At 37.6% G+C, this 18,170-nt stretch overlaps 1 protein-coding gene across 1 annotated transcript in view; it reads right to left on the bottom strand.

Annotated features, from left to right (window-relative positions):
* abhd17c (abhydrolase domain containing 17C, depalmitoylase) overlaps positions 1-18,170 on the bottom strand; it is a 61,727-nt gene that overhangs the window by 41,841 nt on the left and 1,716 nt on the right. The window lies entirely within an intron of this gene.

Raw genomic sequence — 18,170 nt, 5'->3', positions numbered from 1 at the left:
GCAGCCTCTGCAGGTCTAATGAGAGCTGACCTGCACTAAGATTAGCCCAATCTCTCTCCTACTCCAGCTAGCGCTGCAAGCACTAATCACCTGCACTGAATAGACACCTGCGCTGCCTACAGGCTCAGAATCACTGTGACGATGGACATGTTCATGAAGAGGAGGAGGAGGAGGAGGAAGAGGAAGAAAAAAAAGAAAGAAAAAAAAAAGAAAAGAATGTGTGGTATATATTTGGTCCATTTTGTATATCATAACACAACATGTCTCTGAAATAGGGGTGGGCGATAATATCACGATATTTCATGGGATTTACGTGATATCGATACTCTTGGCAATATGAAGAAAAAAAAACGCACTGAATTAAAAAAAAAAAAAAAAAAGAAATCAAGAATACACAACTGCAACAAAATGAAAATTGTATTTTATTACTGCATATGATATGGCACACCTCTAACGGAGACATTAAAAAAACTGTAACATTTGTAACAGAAGTCAATGATTCAGAATAGCCTAATACTAATAATGCACTCCAAATATTAGGGCTGTGTATTGGTACCAACCTGGCGATACGATACGTATCACGATACAGGGCTTACAATGCGATATATCACAATACTTTAATAAAACCTCATACAACCTAACTTAATCAAAGTGGAAAAAGTTTAATTTGTAAACAATCAGAACTGTGGGAGCTCCATTAGATTTAATAACAGGTCCTGTAGCATCCAATATCATGCCACTTTTTCAACAGTTTTAAACACTCTGCCTTCTTCATTGTGGAAGCCAAAATGAGCCCACCCTTCAGCTCTGTACACCCCAGGAGCCGGCCTAACGCGTTTAGATTCTGCCATCGCCACCGGGGTGCTAATGCTAATGCAGTGCTGTACTTACTTGCAGTGTACTGGAGGCACTGAATAGATCAAGATAGATCACAGCACTGCCACCTCGCGGCCAGGTGAATAAACAACACAAAAGTAACTACTGTCTGCCATCTAGCTGCCGGGAGTTTAATAAAAACACACTTAATAAAAAAAATCAATACAGCAATTTTGATAATCGATACAGTATCGGGAAACAAAATATCGCGATATTCAAGTGTATCGATATTTTCTTACACCCCTACCAAATATCTTAATATATACAGGATTAAAGTAAAATAAATGATACTGGACAGTTATAATCTGTCTCTAGTAGATATATAATGGGAAATGAGAACAGTGTGAACTTTTCTTTTGCTAAAAACAGTAAAAAAATTGTACCCTGATGTGATAATTAGGTGTGGATGATGTGACGGCTTACCAGAACACTCAGGGTTCCTCAGTGTAGCGCAGCTAGTGCTAGCAGTTAGCTGCTAATGCTGCTGCACCCAGCCTTAGTGGAAATCTGGAACGCTAAGCTTTAGAGGTGTGCCAAAAAATCGATTCACATAAGAATCTTGATTCTCATTTACTACGATTCAGAATCGATTTAAAATGTCCCAAAATCGATTCTGAGGGGCGGGTTTTAGACTGATTTTGGGCTGGGTATTTTTGTTGGACCTGGCAACCCTGGGGATAGCGCTTGTCCCTTCAAACGGAGATCTTCCAGACACACACAGAGCGTAGGTGTTTGAGAATCACCGGTAAGATGGCAGAACAAGCATTATATTACCTAGCTATATTAGCTAGCTAACTAGCTAACTTTCCAGTTCCACCTTAAATAACGCTACAGGTGGCAGCGGGCTGCAGCATTTAAGGCGGAACGGAAAAATAACAATAAGCTAATCAGAGCTAATTTCAGCTCCTCATCACAGAGGAATTAAGGAATGGACAATATGAATTAATTTCTCCACCTCCTGCTCCCTTTCTGAAGAAATACAACGACCTTAAATTAACTAGTTAATCAGCAGCTGCTCCTGAACTTTAGCGCTCCAGTGCTATCATCACATCAGCCCAGCAGCGTCACCTACACACCACCGCTAGTAGCCTGGTAATAAATCAGTGTTATTTATTATTTATTTATTGTTCATTAACGTCATTGTGATATCCCAGTGATTCCTCTGTCACTGAGGACCCACATTCCTGCACATTTTATTGTTTTTGTAACACATTACCTGCTTCAGGACCAGTGTATATTTTGGAGGCTTTTTTCAATAAGATTCATAAGCCAGAAGCAGAAATTTTTATAAATCAAATCGTTTTGAATCAAAAATCGATTTTGAATCGAATCGTGGCCCCCAAAATCGGAATCGAATCGAATCGTGAGATAGTAAACGATTCCCACCCCTACTAAGCTTACTGTAAATAGTAAACGTTTTACTCACCCAAATAAACAGTTTTCAGGAGGAAAATCTGTGTAGATTAATATTCAGCGCTCGTTTGAGTTTCAAAGGTGAGACCTAGTGAATGAAAAGAAGAAAGAAAACATGGCGACACCCCTGTGCCTTACTTGAGTCGCATTTAATGTGCCTTATAACACAGTGCGCCTTATGTTTCAAAACAGACTAGAAACTAGACGTTTGTTGATTTTGCGCCTTATAGTGCAGGGGAAAAAAAAAAAGGTATGCTGGTTAACGCAGTCATGCTACAACTGACATATATGTATATCAGTCACAACAGATGAGCAGACAGATGTAGCATCCCCAGGATAGCGGGACCATGTTAGTCAAAGTTTGTTTAATAATCTGAAGAATGTAAGTATGACCAAAAAAAAAAAGAAATATGTAAGGAGGCAACTAGTTTTTCACACCACTTAATACAATATACTGGCCTAAAGAATATAAGAGTTATCATGAAAGGCCTACAACAAAATGATGTACGTTAATTGGTCAGATAATGGTGTGGACCGTGTGGTAGTTTAAGATCTAATCCAGGTCAAATCCCCACCATGGCTGCAGCTTATAGCAATGGGACTTGGCCAAGGTCCACAATCAAACAGAGAAAAAAAAACACACACACAGCTCTCAGTGGTGAAGAATGTGATTGTCTGCTTCAGTGAAGTGCAGCGTAATTTATAACACCCCCCCCCCCCCCCACACACACACACACACACACACACACACACACACACACACACACGATTACAGGCCAGCCTTCCAGTCCAGCCTAATAGGACAGTCATAGCAAACATGATCTCTCTCAGCCTGGCCTTTCCTTCTCTCTGTTCCACTGTCACACCTACTCATCGATTTCCTGACATCTCTTTCGTTGCCCGTTCGCCTCTCTTCTTCCTGATGCCTTTATTCCTTTATCTTCTAGATTAGATTAGATCAGCTTTATTGTCTGCCGTAGTGGAAATCTGTCTCGGGCTTTTCCTCATGTCTGTATTGTTGCTGTCAAGTTGAAACCCTGTAACTTCTTTTTCTTTTTCCTCGGTTTTCTTTTACACCATGTGAAAACAGCAGCTGCCCTTTACTTTCATTCTGAACACTCACTGCATGATGAATGGATCAACAGAAATGGTCTAATATGACCAGGAATAAATCTTTTCATGTTAAAAAGAATAATTTGGTAATAAATCTTATGAACATGATGGATCACAGAGTCAAGGCGAGGTCAATTAGTCAAGACATGTTTGGTATCTTAAGTTTCCTTTTTTTTTTTTGTTACAATGGGAGATGCTAGGCTATCATTGCTAACACACACTCGTTAAAAAATTAATAAATGAAGTAATCCAAAATGCATGCAGCTGTTTGGCTTAGACCAATCAATTTGGTTTAAAAAAAGATGAGATCTCACAAAAAGGCCAATTAATGCTTCTGCACTGGACAACTGCAAAGTCTACACACGGAATGCACAATGAGATTAATATTTATTAGGTATCAACTGAAAAATTGAGCTGCTGGCCACAACACTACAAGTGGTAGCCCTACTATAAAATCGTTTTTAAGCTTATTTTTGGATATTTTATTAGTTTAAAAGTTACACCAGTTATGGCATTAACAGATACATACATTCGTAGCATCAGATATCGGGATTGGTCCAAAAGAGTTGCCAATTTGGAAGAAAATGTATCAGATAAAGTAGTGGATAGATCCATAGTTAGCTTGCCGGATTAGTGTCCTTGCTAACCGGACACGCAGTAAAACAGCCACTTATCAGTTGGAAGAATAATTAAGCATTCTGATTAGCCGAAAGCACTCTGCCTACACGTAGATAAAACAATATTACATAGCTTAGGACAGGGGTATTTAATTAGAATTCAGTATGGTCCAGTTAGAGAAAACTTTGCCAGGCCAAGGTCCGGACCGTCGGCATTTTTAACTTGCGTTGTGATTCAGTATTATATCCTGTATACTGAAGAAGCCTATAGTAGTTCTGTAAGTGTTTTATCAACAGCTGAAAGACAAAAATGACACATACTAGTATATTTCAACAATATGTATTGTATTAAATAGGCCTGTCACAATAACCACATTATCAATGTCATAAAATAAATGGAAACACCCTGTATAATTTAACTTAGTCTATTAATGTGAATCTGTATGTTAACTTGGTTTCAAAATGTTATATTTACTCTATTTAATTGTATTTATATTAGATTTGCACCTGTCTGTCATGATAATTACATGAATGATAAATCATACAATATATGGAGAAATGTTTGCTGAACTTGGCCAAAATATCATATTTGCTTAAAAACAGCAGTTTTATTTTATTTAATATTATTACTGCATCAGACTTTATTATGTTGGTGGAGTAAAGTGGAGTATTTCGCACTCTTGTCTCAGTTGTTTTTTCTTTAATTCCTCCAAGTAACACCGCGAGGTTACATTACTGTGAGTATGTTTTATAACTGTAGTATTTTAATTTCTTTTTTTGGTGCGCATAATCTGTATTCTCATCTTTTCTCGCTTTATTCTCCCACTTCTCACCGCCTGCTTCGCCTGTGTAGCTCTGCGCTCCCGCAACTGCACAGATCTGATTGGTAGAGGAGAGCGTTTGGTGATCTTAAAGCACACATGATTGGTCAATAAGTTTACTGCGCTGTAAAGCAAGTAAACCATGAAGACAAGAAAAGTTCCGCCGCTTTAAATGAACACAGTCAGAATTAAATCCTTCTCAGTAGTTTATCGGTTTGGGTCCGGATTGGACAACGTCTGGGTCTGGACTCACACTTCTCATTTCCCATTATATATCTACTAGACTACTAGAGATTATATCTGTCTAGTATACTTTTATACTATATTGTTTTACTTCTTTCCTGGATATATGAAATGCATTATTAGTATTATGACTTCCAGGATCATTGTCTTTTGTCACAAATCTGACAAAATTCCTGATTTTATATATATATATACAGTGAGTCCAAGAAGTATTTGATCCCTTGCTGATTTTCTTCGTTGGCCCACTAATAAAGACATGATCATTCTATACTTTTAATGGTAGATGTATTCTTACATGGAGAGACAGAATATTAAAAAGAAAATCCAGAAAATAAATCTAAGGAATATATATTAATTGATTTGTATTTCATGGAGTGAAATAAGTATTTGATCCCTTAGTATTCATTAGCAGTTCTGGCTTTTACAGACCAGTTAGACACTCCCAATCAACTTGTTACCTGACCTGAAGCCACCTGTTCTCACTAATCACTTGTGTGAAAAACACCTGTCCACAGAATGGAGTGGCCCAGCCAGTCGCCAGACCTCAATCCGATCGAAAATCTATGGAGGGAGCTGAAGGTCAGAGTTGCCAAGCGACAGCCCACCAACCTTCATGATTTAGAGAGGATCTGCAAAGAAGAGTGGGCCAAAATTCCCCCTGGTGTGTGTTCTAAACTTGTGGTTAACTACAACAAACGTCTCACCGCTGTGCTTGCAAACAAAGGCTTTGCCACTAAGTATTGAGTGTGTTTGGCAAGAGGGATCAAATACTTATTTTCCTCATTGAAATACAAATTAATTAAAATATATTCTTTAAAATTATATTCTGGATTTTTGTCTTGATATTCTGTCTCTCCATGTTAGAATATATCTACCATTAAAAGTGCAGAAGGATAGTGTCTTTATTAGTGGGCAAACAAAGGAAATCAGCAAGGGATCAAATACTTCTTGGACTCACTGTATATATATCAGTTAGGGGTGTGGAATATCATATTGTATGCTATAATACAATTTAATTTTCATTTTGTAAGAGTAGTGTATTCCTGAATTTTTTTTTTTTTTTTTTAATTCAGTGTTGGGTCATATCTCCAAGTGTACCGTTATCGCAAAAATACCATGATACTATTTTAGGGCCATATCGCCCACCCTTAAAGTCAGTTTTTAGTCAAGTTTATTTTTTTTTTTCCTTTAAAAATTTTAAAAAGAGTCCAATTATCAGATTGTTTAACTGGAATGCAGTCAGCTCGGGTGTGACTTCCGAGGAAAATGAAGTGAAACGCTGTATTAACATAAAAATGAGCAGGTCTGCAGAGACTCACCCATGAAAAAGCAGGAAGACGTAAATAAACATCTCTACATTTCTACTATTTATATTCTCTTTATGCATCAAATCAATTTGGTTCTTCTATGTCAAAGCTTAAATAACTATTTGAAGAATCACTTAAATTTTAGATCTAAAAGGAAAAAAAACTTGGATCAAGCTCTACTTTTGTAAAGGAAGTGGTGGGATCTAGCTCTACTACTTGTGCTCCTGTCATCATCGGCTCCTGGCTGGTTCAGTAGGATCACCTGTCTGCTGTGAGAAGTGGTGCACGCCCTCCCCTCACACCAAAACCCAGAGCTAAGCCCATATGGGGAAGTGAGGTGTAGGAGGTGTAGGAGGTGTGAAGCGTGTAAGTCGTAGGCTCAGGCTCATCCAGTGAATCGTACCTGCGAACTCTGGCTGATTAAAAGCGGCTCGCGCCGTTCTCCCGCAGACCGCACAAGGATAAGGGAGGCAACCGCTGTGGAGAGAGATTAACTGGCAGGGATGGATACACACGGGCCAATAAACAGGCACGAAGCTCCGGGTTATTCCGCTGAAGCGTTCAAAAAACAGCGGCGGAGGATAAGCGCTGAGAAATCCCTCACCGAAGGATGCGGGGATACGGCCTCGGCTCCGGATTCGGCACGTCACGCGCAGGGGCGGCACCTGGGAAAAGGCTTAGAGAAAGCAATCGCCTCGGAGTTGCGCAACTCTGTAAACAAGTCCTGGAGATGCCAATCAATTCCGAGCGCACGCCCTCACTCTCTCGCTCACAAGTAAAATCAATTTTCGAGGAACTCATCTCGACCGGTTTCAAAGGGAGCAAAACTATTTTAATTTCCACACCTCATTAACAGGCTCGGCCTGTTCGCCGCTTGCGGCATGGGTCGATACCTAACTGCTTATTTAATGTTTAGCAGTGCTAGAAGGTGGAGGAGGGAAAAACGACTATAAACCAACAGTTTATAAAGAAACAGAAACGCAGAACGACAGACAGATCGAACCGACTCGCCCCTGCGTTCCTGCAGCCGCTCTGTTTAAGATAGAAATGGCGTGCTGATATAACATTGCTAAACATGACTGATTGCAGGACGCCAGAACATCTGTCCTGAACGTCTTACACAAAAATACCATTTCTGAAGTCAGCAGAGCTGAAGACAGAAGCCGTCATAGGATGAGCGCCGCTGTCAGCTAGCCACAGCAATTAGTTTCAGTTTAGTGGTATCCAATTCCCAGTGGGCAGAGAGGGGAAAAAAAGGAAAAGGAAAAAAAACTGAGCCAATTTTTAATAGAAAATGTTGTGCCCAGTCACGATGCCGGCACCATGATATGAATCAAATAGGCTCAGTATCACTGTCTGACCACATGGCAGCTCCACTAATCTGCGAGTAGAAAGGTCAGTCTGCTGCTCCGACAAATATGAAATCCAGCAGTAACAAAATTATGAATGCCTCTCTTTCACAGGTCGGCACAAAGAGCTGCTCTGGGAAGGTTTAATGATTTTAATACAGCGGATGCTGTGAGCCAAAAATACACATTAGAAACAGTATGCATATATGTATGGTAATTTAAAGCTACTGCAAATATACATACACTCACTTTTTTAATCTTCCATCATATACTGTCTTTAGTAAGAACACGCTTCGATTTTCCCAAAAAACTTCACATGTAGAGTCACGTTCTATTTGGAGCAACACTGCATTTAGATAAACATGCATTTGCAAACACATTATAATCTGATTTATACAAATACGTTGCTTAGCCACCCCCTAGCAACACCTTAGCAACACCATAGCAACCACCACGGATACCATAGCAATACCTTAGTAACCACCAAACAACCAGTTAGCAAAACCATAGCAACCACTATGGGCACCACAATAACACCTTAGCAACCACCTAGTAACCTACATGGACAGCATAGCAACACCTTAACAACCACACAGCAACACCTTAACAGCGACCTAGCAACCAACACAGATACCATAGCAACACCTTAGCAACCACCTAGCAACCACTTCGAACCAGCCTTGAATCAGCACTACAATGACACTCAATTTCTACAGAAACAATCTATTCACACTTACTATTCAATATTAGGGGTGGAAACCACAAGATACATGTTGCCCATGGCAACAATTTTGTCACGATACTTTGATTCTTTGATACTCGATATATCACAAGACATTGAATATATAATATACATACGATATGACTACAGAGCATCTGTGTTACTGAAGAGGATAAAAAAACTCCTAAATAAGCAGGAGTTTCACAGAATTTCACAACCAATATTCTTCACTGCAGGTTTACCCTAATTATTTCATTATAGCGCCACCACGTGGAATAATGAAGCAATAGCTATAATAAGTCAAATTGGGAGTCTTAAAATGCCTATATTTCAATAAACATTAATATTTGATGCCACATGTCAATATGATGCGATTAAAATGTTAAAATATATCAATATATTTAGAATATATACTGTGTTGCTGTTAGCAGTCTGATATTGCGTACTTTTTATGCAATTATAAGAGAATTTGGGGGTTAGGCAATTTTATTTGAAGTATATAATTTGCAACATGTTGAATGTGTCGTGCTTATTTTTAGCAAGGTGAGCATATACTGCACACAGATATCTAATGAAACTATTATTTCACATTATTAGTGGATTAGTTTGATATTTTGATACAACCAACAGCCTAGAGAGAAATGTTCTGCATTCATATTGAATTAATCAGCTGTTTGCTTATTAAGACACAGAAAAAACTAAAACAAAGTAAAAACTTCAATCAATTACACTGCCTGATTCATTAATAATCAATTAATTCACATATGATTAGAGTTGCAAAACTAAATTCTTCTATCCGATTATCAACCATGAATAAAAGAATCACAGGAAACAAGGAAGACATCAGGAAATCGATAAGTGTAGGTGTGTCAAACAGAACGAGGGCTGGATGAAGGAGGAAAGAAAGGACAGATATATTATGTTTGCTATGACAACAGAAAGCAGCAGGTTTCAGTGGACAGAAGAAAAATGAAAATGTACCTTCCTTATTTTATCAGAGATAAAGGAAACAATTGTGATATAAAATGGCAAAATGATCGATGGTGGCAGTTGAAGACCGCAAGTCATTATTATTTGCTACTGTGTCATTGTTAATACTGTAATAAAAAAAAAAAAAAAAATAAAAAATAAAAAAAAAATTATATATATATATATATATATATATATATATTAGCTGAAATGATTTCTACAAGAGAAGTCAAGAAACTAAGCTTCCTTTTGCTGTTTTAGACAAAAGGTCTTAGTCACTCATCAGAACAGTGGCTATTTTCAAAAGGAAACAATTCTGTACAAATAATAGAACAATGGAAAAAAAGTGGATACCAAAACAATACTTTAAATATGATACCGATACGATACTTTTTTCTAATTTGTAACCAAGCAAACACAAAAAGCAATCAGCGCAACAGAGCGAGAAAGAGTGAGAGCGAGAAACAATGCGAGAGCGTGCGAGCAAGTGACAGCGTGTGAGACCGTGGAAAGAGTGAGGTGGCAAAAAACAGCGCAAGAGCAAGGAACAGCGCTATCTAGGGGTGTGCCATATCGTGTCAGTCACGATATCATAAAAAAAAAAAATTATATTGTGAACGATATTATATCCCAAAATATCGTGCCATATCACCCATCCCATTTCCCATTATATATCTGCTAGAGAGTATATCTGTCCACTACCATTTATTTTACTTTATTTCTGGATATATGGAGATATTTGGAGTGCATTATAATTATTATCATGACATTCTGGATCATTGTCTTCTGTTACAAATCTGATAAAATTCTTGTATTTTTTAATATCTCACTTAGGAGTGTGCAGTATTATATTGTATGTAATAAAATATATATTTTTATTTTCTTGCATTGTATAGTGTATTTTTAAATGTATTTTTTTTTTTTTAAGTGTTTTGTCATATCGCCAAGAGTATCGTTATTTTGAAAATACCAGAAAATATCGTGATATCATTTTAGGGCCATATCGCCCACCACTAGTGCTATCTAAAAAACTGTGCGAGTGAGAGCGTTTGTGTACATCAGGGCGCCTTGTGTCCGTGCGCTCCACATTTACTGCATTTTATGCAATGTATTAAAAATGGGTACCAAATTTCTCTTAGACATTTCAGTACTTGGTAGTACCGAGACATTTTGGTCGGTACTTTTTTATACATATAAATGTCATGTTTGTCAACACAGACATGTGGGCATGTTGAAATCATATCCTAATGAAAAAGGTTTAAAACTAGTATATGTGTGAAAAAATATTATGTAATATTTTTTCACACATATACCACCTTTACAAGATCTCTTAAATCAACAGCTTGGAAGCTAATTTTTTGGAAACAGTTCAGAACATCTTGTGTGCTTTAAGTGTCTCATTGCTGTGTACCCTGGTGTGGCTACAATGCAAATGCTGTGAAAGCAATGCTAACACTGTGGTAGTGGTGTTGTATGAGAGTTACAGTGGAAAAAAAAAAAAACATTACCGGTAATCATAGATTGGTGATCTATTTTTATTGGCCAAATACTTGCAATTACAGACCAAAAAAAAGTTCATATTGGCCCTCTTTATATGCCATCTGAATTCATGCCTCTCCAACCAGCAGCAAAGAGCTTTTCACAGTGGGGGAAAGACTTAGAAGAGTCTGGCAAAGTGCCGCAGCACTCCGCACTGTAATTACACTTTAAGTGCTGCAAGTTCCCATTCTAAGAGCTAGACAAACACAGAGTAAATGAAAGGTGAATCGTAGGTGCTGAAGAGGCTTTCAGAGCAAGTGCAGAGCGTGGAGCTAGATCTGGGAGGGATGTGGATGCTTCAATGTGAAATCCAGCAACAAAAACGAGCTGTAACTGCATTAGGAATGTAAATTTGAGTGATTCAAAATGCAATCAACAACTCACATCCAGGAGGGCTGGAGTCCATTTAAACGAGTACATCCCATTCCATCTATTCTCGAAAAACATTCCCCTCAAGGTTATGGTTAAGTAAGCAACAGAAAGCCCTTTTTAAAGAGCACTGTTCTCTGTTTTAGAGAGAGTAGACTGTGCTTGCTCATGATTTCCAGAAAATCTTGGACTAAATTTAATGTGAGCCAATGCCAAAAAAAATTTCACAATGACATTCGCTCACTCTGAACCTGCTTTACCATTTTGAGGTAAACATCCTTTAAAACACTTTAAACTTACATGTTTCTAGAATGTGTAAGACTAATGTCTTGTAGAGGAACCAGAACACTGTGCTTAAAAAAAAAGAAATAATAAATAAATAAAACACTACACCAACAAGATACCCCTCTTAAGAGTCCATTATTTAGACTGTATATAAAATAAATTTCATGAGTTTTTCTATGTCCCATTAATGCTGGGCGGTATGGCCAAAAATGTATATCACTGTATCTTTCAAGATTCTGGAGGTTTCACTGTTCTTGTTTTTTTTTTTTGCCTGACTGTGCTTTTATATGGGTTTGTGACTTACTCTACTGTTAGGAGTTCATATAATAGAAAACAATAACGCTTTTTAAAATTAAGGCTGTGATTACTATTGAGTTTAGTTTGTCCCACAAAATTAAACAACATATGAAGGAATCAGACTTTATTATCAGTAAAACAGCTAAAGAATGTAAGCAACCTTAAAAAGATACGAGAACAACGTTAACACGGCTTCCTTTTTAAATAGTTCCATAAACACTATAAATGGTCCTAAAATACTCACTGTTGAAGTTTTTAAAACAGATCTTTTTCAAAAGCTCTATTGCACAAGTAAGACACAAGTTTAATATAAAAAAACAATGTTTTTCTGAAGCCATTAGAGGCATTACAGTATTAAAATCAGCCACAATTCCCTTCTCTCCCGAGACTCGGATTACCATTTCAGAAACAGACTATTTTAAATCACTGGTAAAATCTGATTAAAATCTCATGATCAGTTTGTAGCATTTGAATCAATAATCCACAAATGTTAAACAAAATGTTGGCTTGTTATGGCTACTGCACCTGCGCAGATTACCAAAGCAAGGACTTCACACCACTTGGAAACTGTCCCTCCTCTGCCAAACTAGCAAATAGGACTTTATCCTTGGACTGACGCCATGATTAGTATTATGAGAACTTGCATTCATAATGCAGTCCATGTCTGATCTCCTCATTTATAAGACTCCAATTCAGCCACATAAGAGCTTCAGTCAGGTCAAGCCAGCGACAAATCATTCGAACAGGTGCAACCACAGAGGTGACGGTCAAAGCCCAGCTTTTCCATAAAGTACTGAAGGTTAATCTTAATTATAGAAACACAATTCAAGTCTCTTTTTCTCCCGTTAAGTCTCATAGGTCTAAAGCATAAGTCGAAATCTGTCTATGATTAATTATAAACTTCTCGTACTTATTTAAATGAAACCTGTGACCTTGCAGGGCTTCTGAGGTTAATAAGTAATAACTAAAAAAAACTCGCTGTCCCAAATCCACTAGGAACCAAACTCTTTGGTTCACACTTCTTGGCAAAAGAACACACCTGCGAAAGTGAACCTGGCACATTTTCAGAGAAAGTGAAATAGTACTGCAAAGGTGGCAGGTGCTGATATGGTAACACTTAAAAACAGATTAGCATGAAAGTGTAATTTGAGCTAAATGCAAAATCAAATCCAATTTATTCTAATGTGATTCAAAGGTTTTTAGCCTTTGTTTTCAACATAACTATGCTATACGCACAAAAAAAAAAAAGGATCACAGCTCCTCTAGCACTTCTTCTGAAATCAAAAGTAGTGCTGGGGGCTTTATAACCCTCACTTGCTCCTGTGGGGAAAAACAGGGTAAAGATGTCTTTTAGCATACTACTACTCTTCCACAATAACAATCAGGCCAAATATTATTAAACAGATTATGGTGGAGGCTCAGTGTTTAGAGCTGTGGATTATTGTTCACAGGGTTGTGGGTTCAATACCTATATTTTCGTAGCTGCCACAGCTGGGCTTTTGAGCATGGCTGATCCTGCACTCTGAACCTGCATATAGTCACTGTCCAATGAAAAACACTTATCTCCAAAACAGCAACTTTACAGGAGAGAGAAAAAACCTTGTAAACTTTCAATGGAAGAATTTATTTCAGGTCATTTTGAAGTTTCTATTGGTCCATTCATGGCACAGTGTAAGGGACAGTTTGTCTGTTCAAATTATGTAGTAAACTAAAAATCGACAAAAATGGAGATAAGTGTTTTTCATAGGAGAGCGACGATATAGAGTATTGCAGAATTTTACTGTACAGTGTGAGCGAGTGTAAAGTTTAATGACAACAAATATATTTATATATAACTGAACTTAACAGGTCTACACAGTAAATATTAAACTTACTGAGAAGTATTTAAAATCTAAATATACTAAGGGTGTAACTACAAATGCACCAAATACAGGTGCATCTAATTGTGGAAACTTCACACTAGACCTCGAGCAGTTTGGACTGTGTGTCTCTTCATTCCTCCTCCAGACTCTGCTCCCTTGATTTACAAATGAAATGTAAAATGTACTGATGATCAGTGATGGTTTGGAGAGACATGTCATCTGCTGGTGTTGATCCACTGTGTATTATTATTAAGCCCATGTCAGTGCAGTGTTTTCCCACAAAATCTTACAGCACTTCATGCTTCCCTCTGCTACTGACAACTTTTATGGAGATGCAGATTTTATTTTCCAGCAGGACTTGGCACACTGCCAGAATTATATAAATATTCAAATTTTCTGTTTTCATTGGCTGTAAACCATAATTAACAATAAAATAAATAAATGCTTAAAATAGATCATTATGTGTGTAATATATCTATATAATATATGCATTTTCAATGGTATTCTAATGGTATTTGAGATGCAGTAGTACAGTACTGCAAAATTTTACTGTTCTGTGTGTGTGTAAAGTTTGACAATGACAACAAATGACAAAAATACATTTAAATATAATTGAACTTAACAGGCCCACACACTTAAATATAAAACAGTGTAAAAGTTAAGGGAATTTAAAATGACTGACTGGTATTTAAAACTTTTGTATCCTAAGGGTGTAACCAAGAATGCACCAAATATTTGGCAACCAAAATGGGGAGAAAAAAAAACAAAAAACTAAAAAATATTTTTTACTTCTATTTTTACCCCTATTTCTACCCAATTCCCATTCAAATAAATCCCCATATCACTGACCTTACACTAGGAGTGATGTGAGAAGGAAATGCCATTAACTCACTCCTAAGAGAGCAAAGCCAATTGTGCGCTCTTGGCAAAATCCAGGATTTAAGCTCATGATCCTCTGATCATAGTGACAGCGACTTAGACCACTGGAGCACTTATAGCTCACATCACACCTCAGTCGAAACATAGCAAAGGAAATTACTGGCTAGTGTACACTTCTTAAATGTTATTATAATACTACATACTTAGTGCCTCTGCAGTTAGAAAGGGAGGGAAAAAGGGAAGAAGAATTTGAAGCAAACAAATAATAAGGGGGGGGGGGGGGTAAAAGTGTATGAGTTATGAGATTTAATTCATGTTTCAATATAAATAAAGTTAAATAATCTACATCCGATCTTAGCAGTAGCAACACCATGTTTACAGCACTTAATAAAACCAAGACAACATCACGCTGTGAGAAAGAAGTGAAATTAGGGCCAAATTGGTCAAATTAATTTGTACAAAACAAATTGCTTTAAAAGGAACAAATCAGTACTAAATACGAGTGAGTGTGTGAATGTCAATTCCAAATATTAATTTCTGACTAAACACAAAGTACAGGGCAGAGAAACACACCAGGAGAAGGGTTACGGACTCACTCCAAAATGCTCATCTCTACTACACTAGTGGTGGCGGTAAACTACCTAGCTATGGTTAGCAACCTTATTGACGCTTAGTGATTACCTGTTCAGCAGAAAACTAGCCAGCTTGCCCTTTTTAAGGCTGCAGCACACTGTTTGCATGCTGGCAACTTGGGGTGTGGAAATGGGACTAGATTTAGAGGCCACAATCCACACAGATTACCGTAACATACCACAAAGTTCAAATAAGAAAATATTGGCTGAAGCTCTGCTGACAAGAGCTGTCAGGGCTTTAACTCTGCATGTTTCCTTAATATCTGAGGATCCATCCTGATGTTAAAAAAGACCCAATTATAAAAGTTTCATCACACCCCAGTTTTAAACTCAGTATCTCTAAAATGGAAGCCCACTAATTAGTACTCTGTGATCAACACACACAAAATCCATCAATGAAAACAAACTAATTAGCTCCTAAAAATGTGCACCGTTTCAAACGGTGAGGCAAAGCAAACTGTGAACAATACCAGGAAATATTAGTCACACTTAAGTATTAGAGTGATGCCCCCACTGAGTGACATTTAGTGCAATTAGAGAAGCAGAAAGGTTGAGGCATCTCGTACTATGAATATTTCATGAGTTCTGCGTAAAAGTGCAGCCTGCAGACTCTTCCTGTATGCTGAGGGAACGTTCTGGAGATGGAGATGCCACCACTTGAACACAATACAGCACAGATTCTAATAAAGTGTCTGCTGAAGCAGCTGAGTTGTATTCAGTAGAAATAATCTTACATACTTGCAGTCCTTGCGGAGCATTCTATTACCCAGTATTTAAACCAGTCTAGACTTTTTTTTCCCCCTTAAGAGCTTATCTGTCCTTATTGTTTAACTTTCTGTCCTGTTTCAAAGACCAGAAGAATAACCAGCCAGAGTTAACTTTACAGACTGAACATCAGTTGCGGTTGAAATTAGATCACAATAAGCACAATTAGGCCTGAAAAACATACTGTATTTTTCACACTATAAGGCGCACTTAAAAATCTTTAATTTTCCCAAAAATCAACAGAGCGCCTTATATATAAAAATTCTACCAGTCAGGTTGTAAGAAGCATTAAAACGACTCTGCAGAAGCATTAAAACTACTCTGCTGAAGTACAGCGTTATACAGGAGTTTCAGTAAAGTGTCTCCAGCACCAAGGCTGGAGCAGCCTAAGCATTAGCAGCTAACCGCAGCACTAGCTCTTTCGTCGTTCAGAGGTGAGTATATAAGTCTGTAGCCTGCGTGTTTTTCCATGTTAAATGAAGTTATGTGGGACTAACTGCTAGATGATCACTCCCTGGTTTATTGGAACACTCAGGGTTCCTCAGTGTAGTGCTGTCGAGAGGCATTTACTAGTGCCAAGCACTGTTAACCGCAGCTAGCCCTGCTGCCAAATGCACTTTTGTTTAAACAATTGGTAATCTAAGCTTACTGTAGATAAACAGAAGTGCTTTACTCACCCAAATAAGCAGAACATTTTCAGAATAGAAATCTGTGTAGAATAACATCCAGCGCTCATTTGACTTTAAAATAACTTTTTTTTGTTTATTTAGGTGCTTCCCCCAGCTTCCATATTAGAAGGGAAACATTGTAACATGATGACATTGTCACTTAAAACGTGCCTTATAATCTGGTGTTCCTTATCTATTAAAAAAGACTAAAAAATAGACGTTCATTGATAATGTGCCTTATAATACGGTGTGCCTCAGAGTCTGTAAAATTCAGTACTTCACAAAGGCATGAACGCAAATACCTCTGTTCAAGCGCTCTGCAAATTCTCATTCCTGCAAAACAAATTCAACATGCATTTTAATGTTACTGTGGCAGTTTAGTACTCAGAGAGGGAAAATCATAGCATCTGTAAATAGAACAGGGTTACTGCCATGACAGTTCATTCAAAGAACAAAAGACAAACTGGCTGTCACTGTAGCACAGTATTGCTCTATTAGCCATTTTGGAGCCTGATCCAGTTCTGATTCTTTAAAATTTACAACTGTGTTCTAGCGCATTTCACAGGCAATTAAAGGATGTTACTAAGGCTGTTCAGACTGAATGCAACTTTAATTGATTTCTCATAGACATTTTGAGATGACTTATTTAGAAGTGATCAGATCTAATTTGTGTGTCCAGATATCACAAAAGTATCTAAACTGGTTTCTGTGGTAACAAGGCTGGTGTTAATAAATAACTTTTGGCACTGCAGTCCTTCTGACTGAAACACATTTGTACAAATCTGATTTTAATTGCATTTCTGATGTGATCTATTTTGCTAAAAAAAAAAATCTTTAGAATATCAAAATAACAGATCGGCTAAGTATTTTATTGGCTGAATTTCAGGCAAAAAACACGGGTTAAGCAGTTGAGTCAAGCAGTGCTGTGTGTGGATCTGCGTTAAAGCTGCTCGGTCACACATCGGCTGCAGTTCTCGTCCAAACTCTAGACGGAACTCTGCTGGAGCTCCCTGAAAAAGGACTGTGCATTCTTGACTCGCTCAGTGCTACAGCCTTGTTACAGGTTCAGTTCAGGTCATTCTAGAGCGTTTTTGAGTTTGGGGGTTTTGCAGTTAAGCACCTGCCTTAAGTAAATGCTTGAGGTTCCTGGTCCATTAACAAATATCTAATAAAACAGCATGATATCTTATGGTTTCTTTATGAAAATAAGATGATGTGTTTGGAATCGCAAACCTGCCATATCGAAACAGACCGCATCAAACCCTGGCTTCATATCGTTCTGTTTCTCCACTTTCCTTTAAGTAAATGCTTTATGTTATATAAAACAGATTGATAACTCATGACTTCTGCCTGACAATGAGACGATATGTTTGGAATTACAAACCTCCCAAACCGTATCAAATCATGGCTTCTTAACATACTGTTTCTCCACTTCCCTTTAAATA

The sequence above is a fragment of the Astyanax mexicanus genome, chromosome 16 (assembly GCF_023375975.1).
Source record: "Astyanax mexicanus isolate ESR-SI-001 chromosome 16, AstMex3_surface, whole genome shotgun sequence".
NCBI classification, from domain to species: Eukaryota; Metazoa; Chordata; class Actinopteri; order Characiformes; family Acestrorhamphidae; genus Astyanax; species Astyanax mexicanus.
This window is presented reverse-complemented; position numbering and strand designations above follow the sequence as displayed.